This window comes from Parus major, chromosome 1, assembly GCF_001522545.3.
Source record: "Parus major isolate Abel chromosome 1, Parus_major1.1, whole genome shotgun sequence".
Lineage (NCBI taxonomy): Eukaryota > Metazoa > Chordata > Aves > Passeriformes > Paridae > Parus > Parus major.
In genome coordinates, this window is record NC_031768.1 from 59705642 (window position 1) to 59718168 (window position 12527).

Genomic DNA, 12527 nt, shown 5'->3' on the forward strand with positions numbered 1-12527 from the left:
GACTTCCCAGTGACAAATACACTGAGTCACCAGCAAGTGACAACACACTTTGTACTCTTTGACATGGATGAAAGAATTCAATTAAACTTTTCTTTTTTTCTATCTGGAAAGAGAAACATCTGAGAAAAATACTTTTTAGCCCTACTTCCTGATAATGAATCTTCAATGATCCTCTGCCTGCAACTTCATCTGTTTCTCCTCCCTTTACTTTACCAACTTTGAGTGACATTTGTTAAGAGTGGCCAAAATTGCCAGAGATCCCTTCATTTTGATGAAAATAAGTGGATAATTAAAGGACAAAAATATTAACCTCCCATGGTTAAAATGGCAGGCACTCAACCTCACATCAGAAAATCCACGGAGCCATCGGCAGTAAATGAGAACCTGCAAAAAACAAGGTGAGGTCAGCTCCATGCTCACATCACCACCATTTATCTGGTTATTTTCCCCATCCTTTAATACTCAAAACATCCCAACTCAAGCAACTCTTATTTATGCAAGCATTCAGTAAATAGAGACACACTTCCAGTGGCAACTGCTGTGACAGTTGAACTTCACACCACAGTATTATCTTAATAAACTCTCTCTCGGCCCCAGGGTCTTTGTTCTCACATAAATGACCTACAGTTGGTCACCCTGGATCTTACACAAAGCATGACGAGCACAGGGGTTATATGAGCTAATTGCATAGTGGCTGCAAAAATAGCATGCTTTCTTCTCTTCAGAAACGTGTTCTTTCTCTACTGAAAACAATTCAAGTTAATGACAGAACTACATATCTGGATAACTCTATCATTAGTTAATGTTACCACCACATGAGCTTGTCTGCATGGTATTTGACAAAGAAATTCAAGTTAAACAGCCTCCTCCAGAATGAAGACAATATTGGATTAATTATGTAACTTGTTACACATTTGGAAAATGAAGATGAATTTCCCTTTTATAACCTTATTAAAATCCTACAGAATAAGAAGCAGATTGTAATCTGTTATTGAGATATAACTCATAAATATCTTTTGAATTACTCAAAATTTAAATCACTGGGGATTTGAATCTGGCCCCATACATCTTAAAAGAATGTTTGAATCATTATTCACGCAAACCTCCATGAACACATAATGCACAGGAACTAATTTGTTCTCTAGGAGAGTTCAATATTCCCTGCCAAAAGGACTCGTATTCTGGTACTTCTAATATACTATGTTATTTTTATTGGTCTACGTGCTATTTTTACTACTAGTTATGGAGCAAACATCTGGAGAAAAGCAGAAACTAGGGTCTAATGGACCCGTAGTCTCTTCCCCACATGCTTCCCAGACCTCAGGCAACTTTCTTCCTCTGACTGAAGACAGCCACTGGAAACACTGCAAGAAGTCCACAAAGCATTTACTATGAAAAACACAAACCGCAGACTACCAAACTAACTTTGTAACATGGTTATTCCTCTAACACGGTCCAAAACTGAAAGCACACAACTCAAAATACACAAAAACACAGTAGCTGAGTAGTAAGTCTCTAGACAGTAAGATCTACCATTCTTTTAGTTTATTTTCAGGGGCGTCTTAACAACTTGGGAAACAGTTACAAAAGCTTTTTGAAGACAAATTAATTTTCTCTCTAGCTATGCTTGTTTCGTGTTTTTACACCAGCCAGGTTTGAACCTCAAGTTGTGTTAGCATGGGATCATGCATGATAAAGTGAATTTATCAAAATGTCTCAAGCCTAACTATGCAACGTGGAAAAACGCCCCACACTTAGCTGGACAGAGAAGAAAATTTTCAAGCCTGAACCATCCACGTTCAAGCGCCTGCATCTCCTACAACTCAAATGCTAAATATTCCACTGCTCTGACACAAACAGGGGTAACAGACTGATCATCTGGATTTCAGTTTAACTAAGGAAACCATGCTCATTCTGACTGTCTCACTTCCTGTTATCCCACTCACTGTAGGGCTTGGTGAGAATCACAGACAAAAAAAGCTGGAAACAACCATGCAACAGGATCAGTTGCATTCTTTCAAGGCAACACAGTTATAGCTATCAAATTCTTTAAGACCCCAACTGATTAAGACCCTAGCTGATAAAGACCCCAAATGATAAAGCCCCACACTGTTCACACAATCCATGTTAGGAACCCTCTGCATCCTTGCCACTAGAAAAAACTTATTAAACTTATTTTTTCTTGCAACATATTCAGCCTATTACTTTTACTCTAATCACTGTGGGCATTGTGGACTTTTTCTTCGTAGGTCAGACTTCTTCCTGTCCTCCATCTTCACGTAAAATATTTAATCTTGCAATTCAGTTTGTATAACTACTGAGAGCTCCTTCAATATTTTTCTCAGATATCTGATGTCAAGTTATTTCCAAGCTAGGTGAAGAAAGTTTCCACCTGAACTGAAGCATCATCGGGCTGTAGCTGCTGGAAATCCTTCTGAAACCATCATTACGTGCCTTCCTAAGATTTCCACTTCCCTGGGGAGTCTCTGGGGAATTTTTATATTTATATAAAAATATAAAATAATTATATTTATACCATGCAGTATAAAATGTCCATGAGGAAGTCATATTCAACTTCTGTTTAAACAAAGTTTCATTATTGAGGACCGCACAGTAGAGGCAAAAATGAAAATAAGATCTTCCTCAGATGATGTCCATGAGTAACTGAAGGAAGGAAGCATATGTACTCTTTTTTGTTTCCAGACAACTTCTAATCATACAGACGGTTCTCTCTCACCAAGATGAAATCAACATCAGGACAAACCTACCTTCAAAGTTCTCATTTCAGTTTGTTTCTGCCACTACTACGCTTGCTCCTCAGGCACTTACAGAATGTCTCCTTGTTGTACAGCCATCGCGTGGCATCCCTTAGAGACATGGCTGGGAGCACTACAAAGGTCTGCATTTTGTCTTGCATGGATGCTTCTAGCCACTTTCTGAACACTTTTCATATTCACTAAACACTTTGCATTAACAGAAGTGCTGTTTCATTTAGGTTTGGGTTTTGAGTTTTGCATTGCCCTTTCCCATCATCGGTTTAACAGCGAACTAGTGAATTTAAATGTCTTTGAAAGGGCAGTACATACAGACTTACATCTCACTCTGTATTGCTCATTTTGTATTAGCATGAAAGGAGGTTTCCCACCAACTCTGAAGTCTTCATTTTCCTCATGTTTAAAACATGAGTGGCTCTTGCTCTTTGTCCCCCCAATAACAAAATTATTCCTCTACAACAAAATTACATTGAAGTGCCACTGAAACCTAGAACAGTGACTTCAGTGATCATCACAGCTGTACTTTAATGATGCAAAGGTTGTATCAAGCTTGAAGCTATCAAGGTTGAAGCTGTAGTTCAATGATGCAAGGGATCTCATCTTCAGAATTACCAAATTCAACCTTCTGCTTTCAATTCAATATTTACTTTCATCAGGTAGCTTGTCTGATAATGGAGAATCAAGATAAACTTATTTTCTTCATCATTTCAACATGACCACTAGTCCTTTCTGCTTAGCTACTCATGCAGTATTTATACTTGAGGTATAGAAGAACTGATGGATTACGGTGAATTGACTGACTTGCTTCAAACTACTCCCTCGATTCTTGGGCAAGATGAGCCTGAAAATTATTACTTTTATAATTTCTGTTTTATATATATAGTATATAACACCAAACAGAATCAACTTTGTTAATGTGGAAAAGGTAAAGATAGGTGTCAGACCAGCAATCTGGCCTTATACAGATTTGCCCATCAGATGTGCTGCATACTCTCAGCTTTGAGCAAATGAAGCTGTGTCTGATGGTGCAGGTCTCCCTTCTCATCACTTTCCATGAAGAGTGAGCATTAAGCAGCTACTTGGTTCTTTCATTATCAGCAAGGTTTCTTTTTCCTTTTCCCCAGAGACTTCATGCAGTTATATAATCTCCCTTAGTATTTTCTAAGAAACTGAAAAAGAAATTCCAATTTTCCAGCCTCCTTTACTTAAAAAAATGTAAATAAGTGCCTTCATAGGGTAAATTTACAGCTCCCTTCTCTTTTGTAAAGAAAACAGTACAAACTACACATTGCATCTCTTCTGTAAAACGATAAAGTTAAGCAAACATATCACAAAAAATAAAACTTAAAAAACCCAACTAATGACATATGCACCATACCTGGTTTCACATATTTTTATGTAATAGTGTTAAGCTTACAGAATTGGCAAGAAACTGTGTAGCTAAGTAGATTGGCAACAGCACACTGAGGCTCTTGCTCAAGTTGCGCCCAGGTCCCTCTAGGAACAGAAATGGTATGTTCCCTCACAGGCTGTCAATGAAATAAATGGTAATGGCTCTCTGGTTCATATGAAATGGGAGATTACACTGCAGAAAATGATTCATCAGCACAAATGGTATTTCCTCTTACTCTGAAGATACGAATAAGCTTGAACCAAAAAAATGGCCAAGGGTACCTTCATTTGCTAAAATTAAATTAACCAGAGAGATGCTCATTTTAGGCAAACTAATGGAAAGACAACATATAGATGATTCTAAATCAAATGTACTTTCCAGGATCTTTAAATCATCAGCTTTCTTATGGAACAGCCTGTCACCAGTACTTCCACATTATGCTCTGCCTTGAAGACAGTAGAAACCAGAAGGGCGTGTGCATGAGAGGCATGAGGATGCATGAACAGACAACCCATTTACAGCTAGTAAATCCAGAGTGCTTACTCACATCCATATCTGCCAGAAGAGGACCACAGCCACCCTCTGATGTGTCTGTAACCTTAGCACCCTGTGCTGTGATCTCAGCAGATCTCACTACTAAGCAAAGGTCCCACCTCCAAGAAAAACTCTAATAAGATTGCTTATTCAGAAAATGCAACTCTCTCTTCTGAGTCATGCCAACATCTATCAGGAGTCATCAGAAGAGATTACTCCATGGACCTCTAACACCAAAATACCTCTACCACTGCAGAAGGAGAGGGAATGCTTCACTTGGTAGAAAATAGCAAGCTCTTATTCTATATACAGAGCAGCCACTGAATTAGGATATAACACAATTTCACAGAATGTCAGACCAGCAAAATATTAGGAAGCAATCTGCTGCTTTCAGATGAAACAAACTTATTTGTCATTGCTGAAATACTTCTTATAAGGGCAGAAGAACCAGTGCTCGTTCCAAGAGCATGTTCTCACTCTGGTTATTGCAATCCACCTCCCTAAATTCACCCCACGCCTTTATCAGCTCCTTCTATTTCATTTCTTCTTTGCTTCCCTGACAAAATACTTCCTAAAAGGAATGAATAAATCTAAACAGAATTGTTAAAAATACTATTAAATCCTCACTGTATTCTACCCCAGGCAGAGCTGTTATGTCTTGAAGCATTTTTACACTGTGTGTAGGGCACAGGTCCCTTTAAAACCTACACAGAGAGAACCTGCCATACCAGAATGGTCGTATATTATCCACTCTGGACATGGAGAAACTGTTCCTCCACAAGTACTGTCAATATCCAGTGTACCAAACCCCACATCCTAAATGGTAACACTATGTTAAAAGTATCTGTATAAAAGCACTTTAAAGCCTCATTTAACTTAACTCTAAAAATAAAGATCTATTAACAGAAACAAGTTGTAATTAAGATTACTGTTAACCTAGCTTCTTCCTGCAAAGGGAAGATAATAATCTTACACTTACACAGTACCTTTCAGTCTAAACTATCCCATCCAACAAGCCTGATCTTAGACACATTGACATAGAAGAGTGTTATTAACATACACAAATAATTCTAAGTAAACCAATCTACACAATTTGATTACCACCACCTACTAAGCTTGATCTACTTGATCAATTGTATGGGTTCTATTTATCTGACTTATCCATCTACCAACAATTATCCATCCCAAAAAAACTGTCCCTCTAGCAGAAGCAATGCATTAGTAATCAACCTCAGTCTAAATCCTTATGTTCTGTCTAAAAAACTTCCTTCAATTTCATCCCTTCAAAATGTACCTCTTCTCAGCCCTCCATCACCAATCTATCCACCAACTCCCAGAGACAAGCACCAGAAAAGACTAAACCTGGCTTACCTTTCGAGGATTTCTATAGAACCAAATACACCTGGAGTGTATTGGGAGCGAGCTGGTTTTTAATAAGACAGACCAAATTTTTCCACATTGTATTGCACACAGAAGACTTAAACCTGTCTTCCACCACTTCAAAGCACTACTTTCTTGCACTGTCAGGTATATAAACCAAAGGTCAGTCTCACCAACCAGCTCTACCCCAGATCAGCCTTCCCCTGTATGTGATATTCCTGCAGGATTACTGTTTTAATCATTAACATGTTAAAAAGGATTATTCTGAATCACTTGTTTTTACCTTATGGTTACCAAAATAGGCCTTGTTTAAACAGTTGGCTGTCAGGTATCCATAAAGCGCAGCAGAGGGAAATCCACCTCCTCCTCTGCAATTGGCATGGCTGTTGGAAAACATTCCCTGATGATATCAGTCTGCAGAACATTTTTTTTCTGAATGCTTGCTTCGAGTAACATGAATTGCAATAAACCAGTGTATTAACTTCATTCCAGGAAAAGGTTCCACAAGAAAGCCGTCATTATACCTTGGACCTGCACATTCCCTGGCTAAGTCTTCTCCAGTTTATACAGATGATGATGATGATGGAAACATTTAAACCAATGCACCCTTGGAAAGATCATCTCTATGTCTCTCCCCTTTTCTCAGTCTCTTCCAGAATACACACCACTGGTGGCAGTGGTCATCAGGACTTGAACTGCACACTGACTAGCCAGATCACAGGAGACAGCTGTGCAGAGATCAGGGAATCATGATGAGAGGACAGGAAGAAAGGAGCAGTACCTGCTATCCATCATTGCACCTAATGGCAGTAAGTGTCCTCAAATGATAAAAAAATATGCTGCAGAAACTGTCAAGAAAGAGGAAGCTCTTTTTGTCACCTCTATGCCCTCTACACCACCTGAGATGCTCATCATTTCTAAAAGGAAAAACAAATTAATAACCTACAGCTGTTTACTAAAAAACCTACTGTAGCTAATCCTCATACATCCACCATCCCATCATTGACTCAGCCTGAGCCCACATGATGACCCTGTTCTGAATCCTGCATTACAAAAGCACAAAACCCAACTGTCTCAGCACTGGAAACCAAGTCAAGGTTGGCCAGCCTGGGATCTGACCTCCTGCAACCTTCAGCTGAAACTAGAACAAAACAGAAGCACGAAAAGGGGCTGTTAGGTCTTGTACTTCATCTCCTTGAAAATACAGGATTGCCTTCTCCAGTACACCTGCCAACAATTTGCCTATTCTTATTTTAAACATCTAAAGAGTCGTGGGGGGCTTGCACTACAAATATATTAATATAGGCTACAATACATTTTTCTATTACTGAGTTTTGGCCAGAATTCATCATAAACTTGTATTTCCTCAATCTCTCCATTTAGTCCTAAGTATTCTCTCACAGAAGGCAGAAAAAAAAATCTGACTGCTATGACTGAAATACATTTCAAACAGACACGTAGTTAACCCATCTTCCCATATTCAGTCCCAGACTAGAGATGTCTATTTTTGAATATTTCCCTTCAAGCTAGTTCCTTCAGACCTGTGAGTGTTTTGTTGCTCTTCTTTGAGCTTCAATCAAATTGTCAATACCTTCCTGCTGATATTCAGTTTTCACATGTGCTCACAACAGATTCTAACAAAAATGGAATCCCACCTCTTTGCCAAAATGGTATCTTTTTCTTGATAGCTCAGGCACAAACCATGATCTTCTGTAATCAAATCCCATTCCAGACTCATTTATTAATTCTCAATCCCTTCCTAGCATCACTCACCCACCAGTAAATTCTTGATTTGATACCCCTTGCCCCAAGAACTTGCCTTTTCTCCCTACTTGTTCCCTTCACTCTGCTGTCCTGGAGGAATTGTCCTGAAGTTCTGTTTACAACAAATCAAACACATTAATATCAATACTAATACTATTGATACTAATAGTCAAAAGGTTTTGTCCTATTCGACAAAGCATTTAATTACATGCCTAACTTTCACCACTTTCTTAAACACAGTTGATCTCAGCAAGTAGAGATGAGCTTAAGCACTCGCTTAAAAAAAAGAAAAGTTGTGTGTCCAAGTCAGTGCTCGGCTGAACCAAATCCTCAGTTTCTATAATTACTGGGATGGTCTACTTTCTGTATTTGGTAAGAATTGACAGCACAGTGATTTAAGGTAACAGGATTGAAACAAAAAAAAAGCTTCAAGAGAGTCCAAAACTGGCATCATTCTTCTTAAAAGAAGAACAGGAGATAAATACCTAAGTAAATATCCCTCAGTACAGTAATCATGAAGCCTATAGGTTTAAACATGCAGTAAGTTAACTCTATATTCTCATTACTTCAGTACTCACTTTGAAAAACAATAATAAAAGAAAGCCTTGTGAAAAATTTGGAAAGGCTTATGTATCTCAGCAAGATACGCAGCACATTCCCTGATAGCACATTAGCCACAACCATCATTGTGCAGTTGAAGAGAGAGAACAAAGTTGTCCGTTTCTTAATTCCTGTCTCCTGAACACCTTTAAATGAAATAGACATAACTCACTGTTCCATTTAAGATGATCTTTAGCGGAGAGAAGGGAGAAGGAGGTTTTTGGTTTGGATCATGGGTTGGCTGTCTCCATCAGTGGCCAACCCACATTACAGCAGACAGAAGCTTTACATTCACCACCAGCAAAAAATGCAGTTGGTGTAAAAGGAGTTTCATGGAGAGTATCTAAAATCACTTCCAAATGTCTTCTGTTGTTTATACACAGAATACTTCTCTCCCCTTTGTTTTTTGTTTGTACTTTTTGTTTTATTTGCTTTCTTTCATTCTGCTGCCTGGCAAACACAGGCAGAGGCAAAGCAGGGACTGCAATTAGTCAGCCATATCCAGCTTCATCTGTGGACTACCTAATTGTAAGACTCAAGTTTTGGGAGTAGTGCCATCTGAGAAAGAAACGGAGAAGAAAAATTGGAAAATGACTACTTCCTCTCAATCCATAAAGCCTTCCAAAATTCAATTAGCATGCTCTAAACTAAACCATCCACACATGCTATGGCACTAAAATGCGTGATTTCAAATATAGACAAGAAAGTAACTGCTCATAGATATTTATCAGAATTATAATACTCTGACCATTCCACTTCAACCCTTTTTATTCAAGTGGCATCTGCTGTAACCCTTTTGTACCTCAGTACTTGAGATGAACCAGGAAAACACCTATAGGCAATATAAATACATTGTCTATGACTGCACATGGGATCTCTTAAATAATGCTGTGAACCCCTAAGTCACTCAGAGAACACCCTTCCCATGCCTAGCGTGAATACTGTTCAATAATGCATACATGACTAAGTTTGCTATCTTCCCTACAGCAAATTTTCCTTGTGATTTTACAGTTTCCCAGACTGGAATAATATTTTCACTTTCACAGAATCACTGATGCAACCAATAGGAAAACTGCCTCTGTTTCAATTCACTGCGTGATGTCTGTAAATACTGCTGGATAGTGAAGACTTGCAGGTAAAACTCAGCAAACACCTTTTTGCCATTTTCTCCTATAAAATAGAGACAAAAGCATAGAAACTTCTCTGTTGCATCGTACATACAGCTACACATCTGTGCCTGTTCACCTCCTTTTCCTATTTACCTTCCTTTTCCAGCTCAGCATCTCCAGCAGCTTCCAGAGCTCAAACACCTGCACCCACATCCCAGGTCAGATCTCCAGCTTGCACTAATGGATTTTTTCAGATAGATGGCAGTGCACAAAGTGCATCCCAGATTGATTCAGGGTCGAGATGCCATTTCAGTGCTCAGGCACTTTAACTAAGGGAATTACTGCATTATCAAAAGCTCTTTTAGAAAGATGATGGCTTAGGACCCAATCCTGCTGCACTATGATAGCACTGATTCCTTGGAAGTGCTGAACAGAGTGCCAAGAATGTAAACATGGCAAAGAGGCACTTGGATTTTACTTTCCATTCCTAGGAGCCACAAGGGATTTTTCTTCCAATACATTGTAATAAACATAGTTTTATAACACAAAACTAAAGGATGACTAACAACACAAAAGCCAGAAAGATATTGGATGTTGGATAAAAGAGATAATATATCTGATTTTCAAGGGTCTGTAATTGCACAGATTTAGAAACAGTCCTGCAATAAGAACAGAAAACTCAAAATCATTCTTAGTGGCAAAAATTCTACTTAATTTTGTGCCCTCTTCATTCTAACAGACATTATTATTAAGAGACCAGAGTGAAATTTTAAAAATTTAACTGCATTTACCCCAGCAAATCTTTCTCACAAAAGGAAAATATTAACAAAGTAGCTGAAACAAATAGGAGTGAGTTTCCCTACACAATTAGAACTTCAGTATCTACTACTTGGGGATTTCGACATATAGCTATCATGATGTGGAAGCATCCACCACCGTTTTGTTTTCTGTTTGCAGTAGGGGGTTGCTAGGAAACAAAATACTATTGTCTGATTTCATGATCTATTGCCTGGTTTGCCTGGCAATAAAGTCTTCTAAATCTATTACTGGATTATTTTGTATTTTACAGTGAGATTAAGACTAACATTAAAACACATGCACACAGAGAAGAGCAGTAAAAAAATGCCTCAGAATTCTGGGGAAAGTATGTATATATTCCAGGCTGAGGAATACAAACTATACTGAGAGAAAATGAACTCAGGCAATCTGGTGATATTTATACATGCACACACTCACAAGTGTATCAGCGTTCCTTGACTGTATCTATAGTTTTGCTGACTTGTCAAAGACTCTTTCACTTCCAAGGATACAAAGCGTTCTCTTACTACTGGAGAGCTACTGTACACTGCAAGTTCTGTAAATACCACATGCTGCAGAACGCCTGGTGGGGGCAAGCACACATGCCACCGTAATTCTTGTTCTTGGAATTCAGATCTAGGTTGTCTCAGTGCTTTAATTTCTTTACATAATCTTTCTATTATTTTTTTTTCTTGTACATTTGGACAGACAGAAGAGTCAGAGACAATTCCCTACTCTCCCCCTCCCTCTTCGGTTGTAATATAAATAAATAAATTATCAAATAGAGAAATTAATAAAAGCACCAGGAAAAGAGATCTAAAATTGAAAGCCACAATAGCAAATTTCATGTACTTTTGACCGTGGCAAGTCTTTGCAAAATAAGAGAATAAAAGATTATGAGGTAAATGTGGGTGCCTACCAATGCAATTCCCACAACATGACAGGAGACCTCAACTGCAAAAAACAATCAGACTTAAAAGCTGAGAGACAGATGAAGAGAGTTCAGCACAAAGTCACAGAGAAGAAGGTTTAAAAGAAAACCTGCAGAGTAGTTATTATTCTTTTATGTATATCTACAATTTCACACCATGCACAACACGCGCTATTTCAAAATCCTTTCAACTTACTTATTAACGCCTATGCATTTTATCACTCCATTTTAAATTTGAGGGAAAAAAAATGAATCAGGTTCATTGCAAAAAAAAAAAAAAAAAAAATCAAAGCTTTTGAGACATTACAGCAGAACTCCCAGTGATAAGGAAAAGAAAAAGAAGCAACAACACACAACATAGAAAATACACAGTTCATGGGAAGGAGCTGAAAGCTTCTTGCCTCTCCTGCTCAGAGATTAATTTTTTCAACCTCTATAGTTTCTGATAGTTTCCTAACAGAAACTAGGAGCCCCCACCAAACCACATTTAGAATCAAAGAACAAAAGAGTAAAATGCAAGCGAGCTTCTTCTACCACAAACAACAGCAAGCTACTTCTAGCAATTAGATGAAAGCAGCGGAAGATGGACACGACCCACAACCAATCCCTCTCCTTATCAGGGTCGAATACGGCTGTTCCCCAGCTGATACCCCGCTACAGTAACACTGCTAGTTACAAAACGGAGCACGGCTCTCGGTGACACCGCTATCCTGTCACCTATAGCTTCACAGAAACCTGTTTTAAAACACTCTCTCAGGGAACGAGGAGAAGCAGGAGAGGGATGGGACAGTCTCCTCCTGAGCTGCCACCAAAAACTGTTCTGCCAACTGCAGGGGGGCTGCCGGCGAGCTCGCAGCCGCAGCCACCCAGCTCTTAGAGGGAAGGGGGGCAGCGGGAGGGACCCCGGCTCCGGCCGCCCTGGGTGCGCTGCCCGCCTGCCCACGCGTGTGCCCCGGGGGAGGCTGCCCAGCGAGGCGGGGGCAGCGCCGGGCGCGGGAGCCCCGGTCTACCCGCGCTGCAGCAGCGACTGCAATTAAAAAAAAAAAAAAAAGGAAGAAAAGAAAAAAAAAATAAATAAATAGCCCGCTAGCTGGAATGGGAAAATAAAAGCCCAGCCTAAACAGGCGGACCCCAAACAACAACAAACACCAGGCGCCCAGGAGAGCAAACTTTCAGACTCACCGGGAAGAGCCGGTGCCCGGGGGGCGCCGGGCAGCGGCGGGGGCGGCTCGGGGCCCCGCGGG

General features: G+C 39.5%; 1 protein-coding gene across 3 annotated transcripts in view; it reads right to left on the reverse strand.

The window, feature by feature from the left end:
* Window positions 1-12510, reverse strand: part of ENOX1 (ecto-NOX disulfide-thiol exchanger 1) — a 350391-nt gene extending 337881 nt beyond the window's left edge. For 2 of the 3 annotated variants that reach the window (XM_019007902.2, XM_019007903.2), the window contains exon 1: window positions 12466-12510. The gene's annotated coding sequence lies outside the window, so the exon portion shown is untranslated. The remainder of the gene's footprint in view (window positions 1-12465) is intronic. The other variant, XM_015637165.3, reaches the window with a different exon arrangement.
* Between the last annotated feature and the right edge of the window lie 17 nt (window positions 12511-12527).